Source organism: Lytechinus variegatus, chromosome 2 (assembly GCF_018143015.1).
Source record: "Lytechinus variegatus isolate NC3 chromosome 2, Lvar_3.0, whole genome shotgun sequence".
NCBI classification, from domain to species: domain Eukaryota; kingdom Metazoa; phylum Echinodermata; class Echinoidea; order Temnopleuroida; family Toxopneustidae; genus Lytechinus; species Lytechinus variegatus.
In genome coordinates, this window is record NC_054741.1 from 44,286,374 (window position 1) to 44,299,384 (window position 13,011).

Consider the following 13,011-nt stretch of genomic DNA (forward strand, 5'->3'; position numbering starts at 1 on the left):
AACTTGTCATAATGTATTACTTGACCATTGAAACCATGGTCTAGACACGGGCTCGGTGTAAAAATGGCAGAGGTAAAAATGGCAAAGGTAAAAATGGCAGAGGTAAAAATGGCAGAGGAAAAAATGGCAGAGGTAAAAATTATAGAGGTATAAATAAAAGTGGTAAAATGACAGAGGTTTAAATGACCAGTCTTAAACCCCAATGCAAAAAAAAATCCAAAACCCTCTCCATGTACAGTAGATTAGATAAGAAATGTTCTGAGAAGAAAATTAGAATTATAATGTTGAACTAATGGAAAGGGTAACATCATGCACGGCCTTCCCACGTCAAATCGCTCCTCTGATATTCAAATTTGAATCACACTTTGGATCCCAAGTATTATATTTAATTCATTAAATGGGAAATTCACCCTGACATAACTTTAAGTTTATTGTAAAAATAGCAGAAAAAAATTAAAACAATATTGGTAAGGGTTTTAGGTAATCCATCAAAGAAAAAAAAAAGCTATTCGAATTTTATATTTTAATGATGACGTCATTTGCGAACAGTTCTTCCCAATATCTGGTGTAATAAAAAATACAAATGAAATGTTATTAAAAATGAAAATGTTTTTTATTGTACAAGTATATCAACATACAAATCATTTCACATTCACTCCTGAAAGAATTTTTTTAGCAATCTTGACCCACTATTTAAAAAGTTGAAAATATACATTTTGGTGCATAAAATACGGGGCAGCTGCTAGAATATGACGTCTCAGATAATAAAAAAAAACAAGTGGAATGCCTCTGGCCGTCTCACCTGCATCACGCAGTTCAATATAGCAGCAGTGCTGACTTTGAATACTACTCTAACTCGCACAAGATGTTCAGTGATACATGGTTACTTTTATGTCCACTTTTTATGAACTAGATCAATAAACTTACAGAGATATGATGGTTATTCAACAAAAAAAACCCAACATATCCAAAGTTCATTGACCTTACATGACCTTTGACCTTGATCATGTGACCTGAAATGCGTACACAGGATGTTCAGTGATACTTGATTACTCTAATGTCCAAGTTTAATGAACTAGACCAATAAACTTTCAAAGTTATGATGGTAATTCAACAGATACCCCCGATTCAGCCAAAGTTCATTGACCCTAAATGACCTTTGACCTTAATAATGAGACCTGAAACTTGCACAAAATGTTCAGTGATGCTTGATTACTATTATGTCCAAGTTTCATGAATCAGATCCATAAACTTTTAAAGTTATGATGGGAATTCAACAGATATCCCCAATTCGGCCAAAGTTCATTGACCCTAAATGACCTTTGACCTTGGTCATGTGACGTGAAACTCATGCAGGATGTTCAGTGATACTTGATTAACCTTATGTCCAAGTTTCATGAACTAGGTCCATCTATTTTCTAAGTTATGATGACATTTCAAAAACTTAACCTCAGGTTAAGATTTCGATGTTGATTCCTCCAACATGGTCTAAGTTCATTGGCCCTAAATGACCTTTGACCTTGATCATGTGACATGAAACTCCAATAGGATGTTCAGTAATACTTGATTAACCTTATTGCCAAGTTTTATTAACTAGGTCCATATACTTTCTAAGTTATGACGTCATTTCAAAAACTTAACCTCAGCTTAAGATTTGATGTTGACGCCGCCGCCGTCGGAAAAGCGGCGCCTATAGTCTCACTTTGCTTCGCAGGTGAGACAAAAAACTAAAATTCATAATAACTTTTTTAATCTTTGATGGGTTTTCCTCAAACGTTCCCCGATATATTTTTTCTGCTATTTTTTTTTTATAGTAAACCATTTGTCAGGGTGAACTTCTTCAAAACATGAACATTGATAGAATGATACCTCTGCCATTTTTACCTCTGCAATTATTACCTCTACCATTTTTACCTCTGCCATTATTGCCTCTGCAATTTTTACCTCTACCGTTTTTACCTCTGCCATTATTGCCTCTGCCATTATTACCTCTGCCATTTTTACCTGGCACCCTAGACACGAAATCATATAATTATCCCAGATGGATATGAAGTGAGCTATGTCCATTTATATATCAACAGCCGTTTTAAACTCCATTTTTGGAAGCCGTCTCAAGGTTTTGGACACATCAGACCACTACAGTTTTTCTAATCAAAACTGGTACTTTTCTTGGGAAAATGAGCAGTTGCTATGACAACAGATCATTTGCAACGTTGATATTTATCATTGAATTCAAATATTACCAAGGCATCATCAATGTTTATCATTCTAATTAGTTCATGCAGAACACTCATTGTATTGTTTCCCCTAGATTGAGGTCAAACCTTATGCATGCACATTAAGTGAATTTTTCACCTGTCCATAGTCTCCATACCCTTGTCATCCATGTTGTTTTTTTTAAAAATAGATGTTATCGGGTTGCCATGGCAATGGCTTAAGATGTTATATTTATAAATCTAGTCACAAACATCTTGATCAGTACCTTAAAATAATTGAAAATGGAAAGATGATCATACATGTCTGTATTCTACATTTTTATCAATATATTTACCTTTCTAAAGGGAAATAAGCTGTTGCCATAGCAACGAGCCCTTTGCAACATTTTAAAAAGAATTCAATTCAAGCATAACCAAGGCAACATAATTTTTTATCTTTCTAAAGAACTCCTGCAGAACTCATTCTATACTTTATGTTCAAATGAGGGGTTCAAAACTTAAGCATATACAGAATAATTCTAATTGTATTTTCACCTGTCCATTGTGTTGTCAACCATGTTTTTTTTTCAAATTCGATGTAATTTGGTTGCCATGACAATGGCTTCAGATATTATTTGTATGTTAACAGCAAACATATCAATTCTTATCACAAAATCAGGAGAAATGAAAGAATCAGACTCTATAGTCATTTTTCTAATCAAAACTGGTACTTTTCTTGTGTAAATGAGCCGTTGCTATGGCAACAGGTCATTTGCAACATTGATATTTATTGTGGAATTCAAGTATTGCTAAGGCAACATCAATGTTGGACATTCTAATTAGTTCATGCAAAACACTCACTTTATTATTTCCCCTAAAATAATTGAGTAGGTCAAACCTTATGCATAAAAGTTATTTTCATTGTATTATTCACCTATCCATAACCTTGTCATCCCTGTTTTGTTGTTTTTTAAATTGAATGTTATCTGGTTGCCATGGCACTGATTTAAGATGTTTTATATATATATATATAAATTTAGTCACAAACATATCTCGATTAGTACCTTAAAATTATTGAAAATGGAATGATGATCATACATGTATTCTACATTTTTATTGAATATTTTTACCTTTCTAGAGGGAAATAAGCTGTTGCCATGGCAACGGGTTCTTTGCAACATTGTTTCTTTTGATTTAATTCAAGTATTACCAAGTCAACATCAATCTGTATCATTCCAATTAGTTCATGCAGAACACTCACTGTATCATTTCCCCTAAATTAATTGAGTAGGTCAAACCTTATGCATGTACATATAAGTTAATTTTCACTGTACTTTTCACCTTTCCATAACCTTGTCATCCCTGTTGTTGTTGTTGTTTTTAATTAGATGTTATCTGGTTGCCACGGCAATGACTTAAGATGTTATATTTATAAATTTAGTCACAAGCATATCCCGATTAGTACCTAAAAAATGATTGAAAATGGACTGATGATCATACATGTATTCTACATTTTTATCTTTCTAGAGGGAAATAAGCTGTTGCCATGGCAACGGGTTCTTTGCAACATTGTTTCTTTTTATTTAATTCAAGCATTACCAATGCAACATAAAGTTTTATCTTTATAAAGAACTCCTGCAGAACACTTTCTGTAGTTTTGGTTCAAATGAGGGGGTCAAAACTAAAGCATACATATAAAGTCAATTCCAGTTGATTTTTCCACCTGCCCATTGTCTTGTCAACCATGTTATTTTTGTAAATCAGTTGTTATTTGGTTGCATACTTGCCAACTGTCCCGTTTTTATCGGAATTGTCCCGTTTTAAAAATGTTTTAGAGCAGAAAAATCGGAATGTTCCGATTTTTGAGCCTAGACAAAAAAAAATCAATAGAGAAAACAAGGGAAAAAAGTGTTTGCGCGTGTTCAATATTACGAAATGTACAGTATTGTCTATGACTTCCGGGTTTGAGCTATCGATACACGTAATGTTACAGACCCACCAACGACACTGACCGATGGTACATGTACGGTCATGTGTATGGTATGTCAAGTTTCGATCGCTCTCCCAAGTCGATTTTCCACTGTGTAACCATGTACACATGCGACTGACTAGACTGCGAAAACGTGGTTTGTTTGCATGCGATGCTGAGTGCCCATGTACTTGTGCACAACGCATGTATGCACAGCAACGATCTCTAAATGTGGGACATGTATTAACGCTTGCTGAGCTGTTCATGGGGTATGCGACGATCGTGGATTTAACGGGATTATTTCACAAAACTAGAGAGGATTTGATCAAAATGAGTGGAAAACGGTTGCAGAAATTTAAAGGGGAGTACAAACAACGATTTCATGTCATAAAGCCAAGCACGAAAGGCGTTGAATTTGCATTTTGCATGTGTTGCCGGCAGGACAAAAAATTAAAATCTCGACTCAAGTGGAGGAGCTAATGATATAAGAAGGCACGCCGAGAAGAAAAAACACATCGACCATGAAAAGGCGGATCTCGATGCGACTCGCATGTCCAAAATATCTTCCTTTATTCCCAAAGAGGATACCTCTGTCATTGGAGCCGAGGTAAGATTTACTGATTTTTTGGTGGAAGTTCGTGGAACATAACATTGCAATTGATGTTTCTGACCATGCTGGTGATTTGTTCAGAATCAGACAAGTTTTTCCCGACTCAAAAATTGCTAAGGGTTACAGTGCTGCTCGGACAAAAACAAGTAACATCCTTTGTACCCTAGCAGACAGCTATGCGAAAGCTTTGGTCAGTAAAGTCAAGCATCAGCCTTACAGACTACAGATGGCAGTACCGATCAAGGAGCCGTGAAACTGTACCCAATACTGAAAACTTATGACGATAATATTGGTTAGGTAGCATGTGAACTTTTGTCACTGCAACAGTGCTCTGACAGATCAACAAGGGAGAATATTTTCAAGATCATGGATACTGAACTACAGAACTGGGGCATGTGTGTAGAGTGTCTATTAATATATATATTATGTGATTCTGGTATCATTTTAAGCATCTAATGGCCCTCCATAGTGCTATTTTTCCTTCAGCCTCAAGGGGGCAACGCCCCCTTGAGGCCCCAATTGGGGTGCTGCCCCTGCACCAAGTCGGGAGCCTAAGCTAAGCGGCCCCCTGAACCCCCGGCTGGCCGGGGGTCCAGGGGGCCACCCGGCCAAATTTGTCCCTCTTTTTAGATTTCAAATGTTGGCAAGTATGTGGTTGCCATGGCAATGGCTTGAGATATGATTTATACATCTAGCAACCAAAATATCTTTGTTTAACACTGTAAAATTAGGGAAAATTAAAGATAAATCATAATTTACTTCAATAACTCCATACATCTACTTGATTTGCTAGTTCAGCCCTCTGGACTGCCATACCCGAAAAGAACTCCCAAGAATTTAAAAAGCGCGAGCGCGCCCTCTCCCGTTCAGGCTTACTACCCATGATCACCGCGCCATTAGCGTCCATCTTCCTCTTTTGCTTTCGGCAAGCCATCTGTCAAGACGTGCTCAGATAAGTCTCCTAAAGCTCAAATCTTTTTTGAGCTTTGGTATATTATTTTTGCTTATCTGTTGTGCATTCTCCCTTTTAAATTCAATCTTTCCGTTTGTGTGTAAGATTGTGTTCAGAATTTACACCCGGCGCGACTTTTTAGCGTGTTTTTGGTGACACTTAAATTGTTTTCCTAACGTTTGGGTTCTCGTCACGCCGCATCGCTAGCGCGTTCGCGAGGCACCGGGTTTGGTCTGCCTACGTGGCAGCAAGCCTTCACCTCCTGCCACGGTTATTGTTCTTCACGTTCAAAGTGTGGTGGTTTTTGGTGCCGTTTTGAATTAAATTCTAGACAGCCTTTACACTTTGTTGTCGAGGGTGTTATTGTTATTTCTTTTTGCAGGTTGGGATCTTCAACTCTGTTCCTTCCTTGCTTTCCGGAATTGATTTATTAAGATTTTCGATTGATTATTGATTGATTAATTCTTCAATTCTTTTTCCTTTCTGCCGCTTCCCCTGGCGGCGGTGAGTATGAGGTTGCGTCAATCAGCATTCCGAATTTGCGGTCGGATGCTAAGAGTAGGAAGGCCGAGACTGTGGTGCCACGGTCTCGGACAAAGAAAAAAGTGGTAGCCAAGGCTTCCAAGCCTAAACCAGGTTCTGCCGCCGCAGCACCCAAAGGGCTATGCGACCCACCGGCTACCGGGTCACCGGAAGTCCGGGGAGAGAGTGCGGTTCTCTCCCCCCGGCACAGGTCAGGCTCTCTGTCGTATAAGACGTCCTCCGTGATAGCATCGGCAGAGATGCGAGAGGCGTCACACATCAGACTGTGACCACAATCTGACCCTGTCAAATTCGGGTGAAGTTTCGTTGTTGGCGGCCGCCCTGCCAGGGGCGGCAAATCGTAAGAGATCACCCGTGCCTCTTGTGCCTTCTTCTGCTCCGGCCACGCCGGCGGAGCCCGCAAAATAAGAAGAAGAAGAGGTCGAAGGAGAGGTCGGCCAGCCCTGCTGCCATGGGCGTTCCTCCTTCAGACCCTTGTATCGGTGGTCAGATGTTACAGCTATTCATGCTACTACATTCTGCTACCGCGAGAGGCGTCACACATCAGACTGTGACCACAATCTGACCCCGTCAGATTCGGGTGAAGTTTCGTTGTCGGCGGCCGCCCTGCCAGGGGCGGCAAATCGTAAGAAATCACCCGTGCCTCTTATGCCTTCTTCTGCCCCGGCCACGCCGGTGGAGCCCGCGAAAAGGAAGAAGAAGAAGAGGTCGAAGGAGAGTACTGCCATGGGCGTTCCTCCTTCAGACCCTTGTGTCGGTGGTCAGATGTCACAGCTATTCATGCTGCTACATTCTGCTACCGCGAGAGGCGTCACACATCAGACTGTGACCACAATCTGACCCCGTCAGATTCGGGTGAAGTTTCGTTGTTGGCGGCCGCCCTGCCAGGGGCGGCAAATCGTAAGAAATCACCCGTGCCTCTTGTGCCTTCTTCTGCCCCGGCCACGCCGGCGGAGCCCGCAAAAAAGAAGAAGAAGAAGAGGTCGAAGGAGAGGTCGGCCAGCCCTGTTGCCATGGGCGTTCCTCCTTCAGACCCTTGTGTCGGTGGTCAGATGTCACAGCTATTCATGCTGCTACATTCTGCTTTCGAGCAGTGCGGGTTCACCCCACCCTCGACGTCTACTCACCCCGCTGATGCCCCCGAGCATCAAGCGAGACAAGTGGGCAATAACCACCAGACACCCGGGAAATCCTCAAGCGATTCTGTTAAATCGCCAGCCAGTGCACCGGCTAACCGGGCACCTCAAGATCGCGTGTGCTTTCCAGCATTTTCGTCGATCTCAGAGCACGTGTCCCAGCCGACACGCGTGGCCACCCCGGCGCTTACTGGACTCCCTTGCCTTCATGAGAGCCGGCCGAGAGGCCGTACGGCTCCCGCGGCTCTCGGAGCTCCTCCAGGGGAGGAAACTTGTCATGGGGACAACCTCCCGGTTCAGTCCATGGAGCGAGACTCCCTTTACGAGGAGTCTCTCGAAGGCGGCCAGTGCGAGGATAACCCCTATCCCGCGGTCGACTCTTCAGTAAGCGCTCAGGCGCTGCTTGACAAGTATCTACCTCACATCTACCCTCCGAGCGGGGGTATTGATGAAGCAGGGGAGTCCTTATTTTTCGCCCCGCCTCTTCAGGCGCTCCGAGCTCAATCGGCCGAATTGGGGGTCTCGGAGAGTGACGGGGTCGCTCTAGACGAGGCGGCTCCTACGACGAGGAAGCCTCCAGCTCCGAGGGTGCAAACCCACCCCCGCTCTGCTGCTGCCCGGAAGCGCCAGGCTCCGGCACCGCCGTCTCGAAACTTTCAAGTCTCTCGAGGCCAGCGAGAAGGCAGGGGAAGAGGGGGGCGACCCGCTTCGAGGGCGCCGCCCAAACCGAAGCAGTCGGTTTGACATGATTCCCGAGCGCTCGGGCAAATTGAGAATGATTCTCAACATGAAGAGAATCAATACGTTCATTCCGGCCGAACACTTCCGGATGGAAACGTTAGCCACGATCCTCCCCTCACTGGAGGCGTCGGACCTGGCCGTGTCTCTGGATTTACGCGACGCGTACTTCCACATTCCCAACCATCCAGCTTCGCGCCGGGCCCTCCCGTTCGGGCTGCGACCGGCGCCCCGAGTGTTTATTCGCATAGTCACCACTGTGGCAGCCTATTTGAGAAACCAAGGCCTGCGACTCTTCATCTATCTAGACGACTGGCTTATTGTCGCAGACTCGGAGGCAAAGTTGCAAGCTCACCTCTCCTTGCTACTACGGGTGACTCAGAGCCTCGGGTTCATGATCAACTGGGAGAAAGTGGAGCTCACTCCCTCCCGCGTTCCCATGTATTTGGGCGCGAGGATAGATATACCGAACCAACTCGCGCGGCCCAGTTCGGTTTCTGGCCTGAACCTCACTTTCTATTCGAAAGTAAGGGTGCCCTGTCTTACTTAGCTCCTACCCTTGCAAGGCCAGAGTCAGGGCTAATACAGACGCCCGTCCTCCAGCGATCGCCGCTGAAGAGAGGGCGACTCCGATATGAGCACCATCACCGCTCAGCGGTATGTCTCACTACCTCATAGCTCTCCGAACTTATGAGTATGTATATTGGATCTGAATGTCACGGCGATTAAAAGTTCCATATACTAGATATCCCTCCTGTTGACATTCACAGCTGTTCCCCGAGTCCTTCCCGGTCGGGTAAGCATCATCTCGGAGGAAAGAAACCGCCGTACATCTCTGTTGGCTATGTACGTGCGTTCAAGCTTGTTTAAAGCCCCAGACTTCTCTGTCGGCATTCTATGCCTACTTTCTGGGCACACCCACCGTACCGGGTCGGCGAGTTTACACCAAACTGTACGCCGCCAGACCATCGGTCGAGCTCTAACAGTCTATCTTATAGACTGCCCTCTATGTGGGTCAAGCTTGCGGGCGTCTCCGCCGTTTCCTCCTTGTGTGGAGTGGTCTACGGTGGATGTCTTACCGTGCCCGTTGTCGAACCGTCTTCTTATTTAGAAGCTTTTTCACTCGGCACACTCGAGTCGCCTCGCATGCTGCTTTCATCCTCCCTCCATGCAAGGCATGTGGCCATGGTCACCGCACGACCGAGGATGATGTAACCGTGGATGTATGTATGCTTATGCCTACCTAACCACGATCACTACGACCCGCTTTTTCTCGGGCCGACTGTGGATGAGTCTCTCCATGTAAGTGATTTACTTCACTGGAGTTCTTCTTTTAGAAACTTAGATGCTCATCCCCTGCTGCTTAGGGCGTCATTTTTGCCGCCCCCCGCAGCTTTTTGGAACTCCTTATCCTCCGATATCGGACTGTTCCACGCTGCCGCAACCGGCGCCGGCGGTGCTTGCTCTTACGATCACCAGAGAGACCAGGCCTTGTGGCTGTTTTCATAAACAACTGGTTCTCACCGCAGACTGATGGAAATTTTTGTGATTACTTTCCTCAAGTCTCCTTCCTCCTTCGCTTGTTTCTTTAAGCGAGGACATCGACACTCTTAGCCAGTTCCCGTCCCTAACTTGATAGGACAGGGCCGTTGCTACCTCATTCGATTCCGTTGGGAACGTAACAGTTGAGGTATCATATCTGGCGATGTCTGTTCGTTAGAACATCTCTTGATTGTCGCTTTCATGTAAGATCATGACAGAGACTTTTCGCCAGCTCCCTCTGGCGTACACTTGCTGCTGCTAGGGATTCCCCCGCCCAGCGGACAGCCATCGCAGCCTAGCCTCACGGGCTCTCTCGGCGATGGTGGCTTGAGCCAAGCCACCTCTTCCACCGCGGGCACTGCACCCTCAGATGGGTGCTTCAATCAGTATGGGAGAAAGGGGATCCTGAGTTCTCTCTCTCGATCACTCGGTCTATCACACTTTTGTCGTGATGTGTACCGCGCTGTTTCTCTGACACGCCCGGTTGAGCTGTTTTGACCAGACTGCTTTATTCTACATAGGCAGCAGGTCCGCGGCATTCCTTATTAACAGGATGGCACTCAGTCGCTTTCTCGACCCTCGACTGCCTTACGAGTGGTTTTCTTCTTAAATCCCTACTCTCCGTCGTTCCTGGTCCCCTTCGGACCGCTAGTAACTTTTTGCCACAGCTCTCTATCAGAATTCTGCAGATTTTCTGCCCTCACGCATTTGAGACAGATATCGAATTCTGGGCGCTTTCTCCCACGCGGAGGCTTCTGAGATATCTCGCCTTCTCAGATTGTTCGATTGATCACTTACTGAGCCTTAAAAGCTTCAGTTTTCCGATCACGATTCTTGTTGAAATTTTCAACAAATTCCGAATTTTACGCTCTAGTCAGCTGGTGATGTTGTTCTCCTGACACTAGGCCGAGGGCCCATGATACTGAGTATTCCTGAGTATACAGGGCATTCCTCTCGAGGACTTTTTGAGGGCCGCCTTTTGGCGCTCAACTAACTCCTTCACTTCATTCTACTTGAAAGACATTCCGTCCAGCGAGGCGAGATTTGCTGCTTCGGCGCTTAAAGCAGCTGCGGCTTTTTCCCCCTCTCCCTAATTTTCGTTGTTTTTGTTTTTTAAATTTTCTTAGGCTTACAATTGAAAACATGCCTCCCTACGGTTTGAGTCCGTGTTGGTCTAGCAAATCAAGTAGATGTATGGAGTTATTGAAGTAAATTATGAAAATACTTACCTGATTTTCTTATTTACGAGATAACTCATACATCTACTTGATACCCTCCCACCGACCCTCCGCCTTGCGTAGCAACATGTTTCAACGTATGGGCTTGCAAAAGTTGAGGAAGATGGACGCTAATGGCGCGGTGATCATGGGTAGTAAGCCTGAACGGGAGAGGGCGCGCTCGCGCTTTTTAAATTCTTGGGAGTTCTTTTCGGGTATGGCAGTCCAGAGGGCTGAACTAGCAAATCAAGTAGATGTATGAGTTATCTCGTAAATAAGAAAATCAGGTATTTTCATATTCTACAACGTTTTTTTAATCAAAATTTTTATTTTTCTGGGGAAAAACAAGCCGTTGCCATGGCAACGGACCAATTGGAACTATCTTGTTGATTTTGAATGTTTCTAAATTTTATATATAGTCAATTGGAAGCTTGAAAGTTATCATTTTATTCATCTATATCATGTTTATTTACCATTTATATGGGAATGTATGTCATTTTTGAGAAATTATTCCATTGCCATGGCAACGGCCGAAAATGGCATTTTTTAAATTTACCTCCCATCTTTAAAATAAATCTTAGGGCATATACTAATACTTGTGAAAGTTTCATGCTTTAGTCAAATTTTGCACAATTCTTGTGATTAGCAGAGTGAGACTAAAGACTCTGCTTTTCCGACGGCGGCGGCGGCAACACCAAATCTTAACTGAAGGTTTTTGAAATGACAGCATAACTTAGAAAGTATATGGACCTAGTTTATGAAACTTGGCCATAAGGTTAATCAAGTATTACTCTTCATCTTGCATGAGTTTCATGTCACATTGACCAAGGTCAAAGGTCATTTAGGGTCAATGAACTTAGACCATGTTGGGGGAATCAACATCAAAATCTTAACCTATGGTTAAGTTTTTGAAATGACAGCATAACTTAGAAATATATGGACCTAGTTCATGAAACTTGGCCATAAGGTTAATCTAGTATTACTCTACATCTTGCATGAGTTTCATGTCACATTGACCAAGGTCAAAGGTCATTTAGGGTCAATGAACTTAGACCATGTTGGGGGAATCAACATCAAAATCTTAACCTATGGTTAAGTTTTTGAAATGTCATAACTTAGAAATACATGGACCTAGTTCATGAAACTTGGACATGAAGTCAATCAAGTATCACTGAACATCCAGTGCGCATTTTGGGTCACATGACCAAGGTCAAAGGTCAATGAACTTTGGCCGAATTGGGGTATCTGTTGAATTACCATCATAACTTTGAAAGTTTATGGATGTGATTCATGAAACTTGGACATAATAGTAATCAAGTATCACTGAACATCCTGTGCGAGTTTCAGGTCACGTGATCAAGGTCAAAGATCATGTGAGGTTAATAGACTTTGGCCAGGTTTGGGGGTATTTGTTGAATTACCATCATATCTCTGTAAGTGTATTGGTCTAGTTCATAAGACGTGGAAATAAGAGTAACCAAGTATCACTGAACATCTTTTGCGAGTTATAGTAGTTTTCTAAAGTCAGCACTGCTGCTATATTGAATCACGTGATGCAGGTGAGACCGCCAGAGGCATTCCTCTTGTTGAAATAACCGGGTCTGGAAAAAAGACGTTACATTTTTGTGCTATATGAACACATTACTATAGGGTTTTAGTTTTTGTCTAACCTGCATAGCAGAGTGAGACTATAGACGCCGCTTTTCCGACAGCGGCGTCAACACCAAATCTTAACCGAAGATTAAGTTTTTGAAATGACAGCATAACTTAGAAAGTATATGGACCTAGTTCATGAAACTTGGCCATAAGGTTAATCAAGTATTACTCTACATCTTGCCTGAGTTTCATGTCATATGACCAAGGTCAAAGGTCATTTAGGGTCAATGAACTTAGACCATGTTGGGGGAATCAACATCAAAATCTTAACCTAAGGTTAAGTTTTTGAAATGTCATCATAACTTAAAAAATATATGGACCTAGTTCATGAAACTTGGACATAATAAATATAAGGTTAATCAAGTATCACTGAACATCCTGCATGAGTTTCACGTCACATGACCAAGGTCAAAGGTCATTTAGGGTCAATGAACTTTGGCTGAATTGGGGGTA